Below are 6378 nucleotides of genomic sequence, written 5' to 3'. Positions count from 1 at the left end.
ATATCACCAATGTGTGCCCCAAGGGAACTCCAGAGAAAAGATGTTTTACATGCCAAAAGACGGAACACTTTGCTAGAGATTGTCCTAACAAAAATAGGATGACTCCATCAGGTGGTTCTCAACAGTTTAGGAATGAAGGCAACAGACCAGGCAACAGGGAGAGTGTTTGCTATGTCAAGAGCTGAAGCATCTCAGTCAGGTAACTTGGTACAAGGTGTATGTTATATAGCTGGTAGATATGTGAAAGTTTTATTTGATTCTGGAGCGACACACTCTTTTGTGTCGAGTTTATGTGTAGCGGAGTTGGGTCTTCTAGTAAAGGAGTTGTCGTTTGAATTGTTGGTCTCTACACCAACATCAGGAAAAGTTTTAACCTCTATAGTTTGCTCTGAATGTCCAATAATAGTAGAGGGACGCAGGTTCAAAATAAATTTGATCTGTCTACCTCTTCAGGACTTGGATGTATGGATTGGCTATCTGCCAATCACATTCTCATAGATTGTGGTCAACAGAAAATAGTGTTTTTAGATTCCAAGAATTTAGATGTGATGTCTGCTCAGCATGTGTGGTCAGAATTGAAAGAAGGATCAAAGTGTTTTGTAATCTTAACTCAGATGGAAGTTAAGAATGAAGAAGAAATGAGTAGTATACATGTGGTGAAGGATTTCATGGATGTATTTCCAGAAGAAATACCTGGATTACCTCCTAAGAGAGAAGTAGAATTCTCTATTGATTTGGTACCTGAAGCTGGGCCAGTGTCAATGGCACCTTACAGAATGGCTCCAGCAGAGTTGATTGAACTAAAGAAGCAAGTTGAAGATTTGTTGGAGAAACAATTCATCAGACCAAGTGTATCTCCATGGGGAGCTCCGGTGCTTCTAGTTAAAAAGAAAGATGGAGAGTCTCGTTTGTGTGTAGATTACAGGTAGTTGAATAAGTTGACCATAAAAAACAAGTATCCTCTGCCCAGAATTGATGATTTGATGGATCAGTTACATGGAGCCTCAGTGTTCTCAAAGATTGATCTGAGATCTGGATACCACCAGATTTTGGTAAAGGCTGAAGATGTTCAGAAGACAACCTTTAGGTCTCGTTATGGACATTATGAATATGTGGTGATGCCGTTTGGAGTAACAAATGCTCCAGCTCTGTTCATGGATTACATGAATAGAATTTTTCGTCCTTTCTTGGATAAGTTTGTTATAGTCTTTATAGACGACATACTTATTTATTCAAGAACCAAGGAAGAACATGAAGAACATCTGAAGATAGTGTTGAAGATTCTGAGGGAGAATCAATTATATGCTAAGTTCTCTAAGTGTGAGTTCTGGTTGAAGGAAGTCAACTTCTTAGGGCATGTAATATTAGCTCAGGGGATCTCAGTAGATCCAGCCAAGGTAGAGGCAGTGCTTCAGTGGGAACGTCCTAAGACAGTCACTGAGATAAGAAGTTTTGTGGGTCTAGCTGGCTACTGTCGGAGGTTCATTGAAGATTTTTCCAGGGTAGTAGCTCCTTTGACTCAGTTAACCCGCAAAGATCAACCTTTTGCTTGGACTGACAGATGTGAGCAGAGTTTCATAGAGCTGAGGAAAAGGTTAACTAGTGCTCCGGTGTTAGTGATTCCTGATACGGGAAAACCTTTTGAAGTTTACTGTGATGCTTCACATTAGGGTTTGGGTTGTGTCTTGATGCAAGAGGAAAGATCAGTTGCATATGCTTCAAGGCAACTCAAAGTTCATGAGAGAAACTATCCAACTCATGACTTAGAGTTGGCAGCTGTGGTGTTTGCTTTGAAGATTTGGAGGCATTATTTATATGGAGCTCAATTTCAGGTGTTCAGTGACCATAAAAGTTTGAAATACTTGTTTGATCAAAAAGAGTTGAATATGAGACAAAGAAGATGGATAGAGTTTTTGAAGGATTATGATTTCCAACTGATGTATCATCCAGGGAAGGCTAATGTAGTTGCAAATGCTTTGAGTAGAAAGTCAGTACAGGTGTCAGCCATGATGATTGAAGAACAAAAGTTGATTGAGCAATTCAGAGATCTAAATTTGGGAGTGAAATTTCATGTTGATCACATTAGTTGTAGTAAGTTAACTATAACTAATGATTTTCTTGGAATGATAAAGGAAAAACAGTCAAAGGATCCCAGTCTGAAGCGTACTATGGATTTACTAGGTACAAATCATGCTAAAGACTTTGTGATGGGAGAAGATGGGATTTTGAGATTTAATGGCAGAATTTGCATACCTGCAAATGAAGAGCTGAAGAGAATGATTCTAGAAGAGGGTCATAAGAGTCATCTTAGTCTACATCCTGACATGAATAAGATGTACCAAGATTTGAAGGAGTCATTTTGGTGGTCAGGCATGAAGAAAGAAATAGCTCGGTATGTTGTTGCTTGCTTAACATGTCAGAAGGCAAAGGTAGAGCATCAGAGACCTGGTGGTTTGTTGTAGCAGTTAGATATTCCTGAGTGGAAATGGGATAGCATTGCTATGGATTTTGTTACTCATTTACCAAGATCAATAAGGGGTCATGATGCAGTCTGGGTAATAGTTGATCGACTGACAAAGAGTGCTCACTTTCTCCCTGTTAATTTGAGGATATCTATGGCCAAGTTGGCACAGTTGTACATCAAAGAGATTGTAAGATTGCATGGGGTGCCTTCTAGTATTGTTTCGGATAGAGATCCCAAATTTACTTCACGGTTTTGGCAGAGTCTACAAGATTCTTTGGGAACTAGATTGAGAATGAGCTCTGCATATCATCCTCAAACAGATAGGCAGTCTGAGAGAACGATCCAATCCTTAGAAGATATGTTAAGGACATGTATTTTGGATCATCTGGGAAGTTGGGATGAGATGTTGCCTTTGGTGGAGTTTACTTACAATAATAGTTATCATGCCAGTATTGGGATGGCACCATATGCAGCTTTGTATGAGAGGAAATGCATAACTCCTTTATGTTGGTATCAGGACGGTGAAACAATTTTGGTTGGGCCAGAGTTAATTCAACAGACCACTGAGAAGGTGAAACTGATACAAGACAGAATGAAAGCTTCTCAAAGTAGGCAGAAATCATATCCAGATCAGAGAAAGCCTTTGGAGTTTGCAGCTGGAGATCATGTGTTCATGAGAGTGACACCAACCAAGGGTGTAGGACGAGCTATCAAATCAAGGAAATTATCTCCTAAGTTTATTGGACCATATCAGATCCTAAAGAAGATAGGTCAAGTGGCTTATGAGATTGCTCTACCTCCTCAATTAGCAAACCTGCATAATGTCTTTCTTGTATCACAGCTAAGGAAGTACATCCCAGACCCTAGTCATGTGTTGGAAGTGGATAATGTGCAAATCAAGGATAACTTGTCTTTTGAAGCAAAACCAGTTAGGATTGAAGACAATCAGAGTAAACCGCTCAGAGGCAAGACCATCAATATGGTGAAGGTGTAGTGTGGAATGATAAATCTGGTGATTCAACTTGGGAATTAGAAGAAACCATTAGAGAAACCTATCCATATCTCTTTTCTGATAAGTCAATTTTCGGGGACGAAAATTTAAATTGTTGGGGAGAATGTAAGGATCTAGAAAATAACCTTAGAGTAGAAGTGATATATTTTAAATGATACCTGGATATTTTATTATTAAAATGAAAAAGGACATAAATAGAAAAATCAGTTATTCAGGTTTCATTAAAAAAAACCACCATCTCTAAAAGTTTCCATTTTCCTTTCTCTCCCTTCTCTCTAAGATTCTGATCTCTTCACTCATCAGTTTGACGATCAGAGTATACCGTTAGACTCCTGGCAGCGAAGACTACAAGACTGCCCGATCAGAATCTCTTATAGAGTAAGTTCAGTTTTGTTCCTCTTTTTCCTTTTCTCCTTTTCTGTAAGATTCTGATTCTGACTTCCTCGCTTATCTGACGATCGGAGTCTGCCGTTGGACTCCTGGTAGTGAACCCTATAACTTTGCCGGATCAAAATATCAGATAGAGTAAGTTCCTTCTTGGTCCCTTTTTCTTTTGAGTTAATTTTGATCTTATTAGATATTAGATTTTCTACGGGTTAGTTTTAGATTTTGTACGGGTTAATCTTAGATTTTGTACGGGTTAATCTCTATTAACTATAGTTAGATTTTGATTAGGACTCTGTGGTGCAGGTTAATTACCTTTAGGTTTTTGGTAGATTTGGAGCTCAAGTAAGGGAAGCTAGTCTTATTATTTTCAATGAAACCCTATGTTAGAAGATTCTGGATTTGGAGGTGACGTGGTCACCAATTTCAATTGTTTTTGCTTGCAGGATTGTCTCTTTTGAAGAGTAAAGTAATATATTGACTGAAATGGTTGATTTTGAATATTTTATATTGATTTTAAGGTGAATAATTTGTTGAAACCGTTTGTGATTGAAAGTGTTTGAATGATAATATAAATGAGTTGAACTGTTCTTTTTTGAATATTTTGTTGAATTACCCTGATGAGAAGTAGTTGTGTGATTTCAGACGATGATTGATTTAAAGAGCATATATTTTGAATATATACTGATGATTCCGTTTATGAACTAAAATTGTCTGTGACAATTTTTAAAGTAAATTATGAGTTGATTATTTTGAGAGCTATGTTGATTGTAATCTGAATTCTGGTGTTTCTGATATAAGTGATCAAACTTTAATTTTCATGTTTTGGCTTTCTCATCCTTTTTATTAAATACTGTTGGATATAGTTGTAGTTGGAAGATAATTTTATTTCATTCTCCTTTTATTGTCTCTCTTTTTGGATAGTAAAACTTGATGTTATTTAGATACACTTTGGAATCCTTTTGATTCAAGACATTTATATGATTAGTGAATGAATTGTTGGGTGTTTTGGAAATTCTAAATTGTGGAATGATTTGATTGTTTTATGTGGGAGATTTTAATGTTTAGAATATATTTTTAACCAAAACATAGTATTTTCAGGAAAGAAAATACCGTGTTAAGATTGTTTAGGATGTGCATTGACTAGGGATTCGTCTAGAAGGAGATATCCTGACTCTTCTGAGATAATGAAATCATATAGATGAAGTTATTCAGGTGGTGAGAGTCGAAGGAGGTTCATATGAATGGGTAAGTTGTTTGAAAGATAACTAACTTGACCTGTTATATGAGTTAACCTTGTCTGTCATACTAGGAGAGATATGATATTGAGATTCTTTATGCGCATAACTGTGTGAATTTCACAGTGAGATAGTATGACAGGTGCAGATCTCTGAGTCTAAGTCAACGCACGAGTCTTCCGGGAGTAGACTCATGTTATGAGTCAGTAGAAGTCCGACATATGAAATATGAATTTTATGAATGTAATAGACACTTGATGGTTTGAGAAATCGTATGAGAATTGATGAATTATGCTTATTAATTTAAAATTTGAATTATATCAAAACTTTTTATATAGATAGCTTACCCTGTTATTTGTTTGTTTGTGTTTGTTTCTTTATCTGTGATGATCGTGTTAATGAGATAGTTTTATTTGAATGCTTTGTTTTGTTGTTAAAACTTTTGATGTATATATTAAATTCTTATGAAAAGGGATATTTCTTTTGAGATACACATATGAGAAAGTAGTATATATATATATATATATTATTCGTAATTAGATATTACTTGTTTTACTTTTATTTCATTATATATATAGGTAAAATTTAGGATGTTACATTTTGAACTCTTAGTAATTTTTTACGTTAATTATTCTGGTTATATTATTTAGTTTTTATATTTTCATATTTTATAGTATATACTAATAATCTTATATATTTTCTTAAAATATTTTCAATTTAATTTAAAATAAAATACTTGAATAAACGAGATAATTTGGTTATATTGATTTGAATATGTTAAGTGATAATAAATTTATTTTACTTTAAAAGATAAAATACGAATTTACGTATAATAAAGACAAATATATATTAAACATAAAAAAATAATATATTTTTTAAAAATAGCGTACTTAAAAGAGTGTTTAAACATATCATAAAAAACCATTTATTAAATATTGAATATAAGATAAAAATTACTTCCACCTAATAAAAGAAGTAAAAACTAAATTCAATACTTCTCCACATATAAAATTAATTTATGCACTAGTTTAAAATATTGAAAAGTAATATAAAATAATTTATATAATTAGTTTATAAATATTATTTATTATAATATAAAAAATATTAATTATAATATATTTTTTAAAATATTAAAAAAAAAGGATATAAACAATATTTTATTTTATATAAAATAATTAGAGTTAAATATAAAAAATATTAATATAATATATTTTTTAAATATTTTAAAGTTTTTTATAAATATTTTTACTTATATAAGAAAAAAGTTAGTTAAAATTCTT

The sequence above is a fragment of the Phaseolus vulgaris genome, chromosome 7 (genome assembly GCF_051622355.1).
Source record: "Phaseolus vulgaris cultivar YP4 chromosome 7, ASM5162235v1, whole genome shotgun sequence".
NCBI lineage: Eukaryota > Viridiplantae > Streptophyta > Magnoliopsida > Fabales > Fabaceae > Phaseolus > Phaseolus vulgaris.
The sequence above is the reverse complement of the archived record's forward strand: the minus strand, read 5'-3'. Positions refer to the sequence as shown.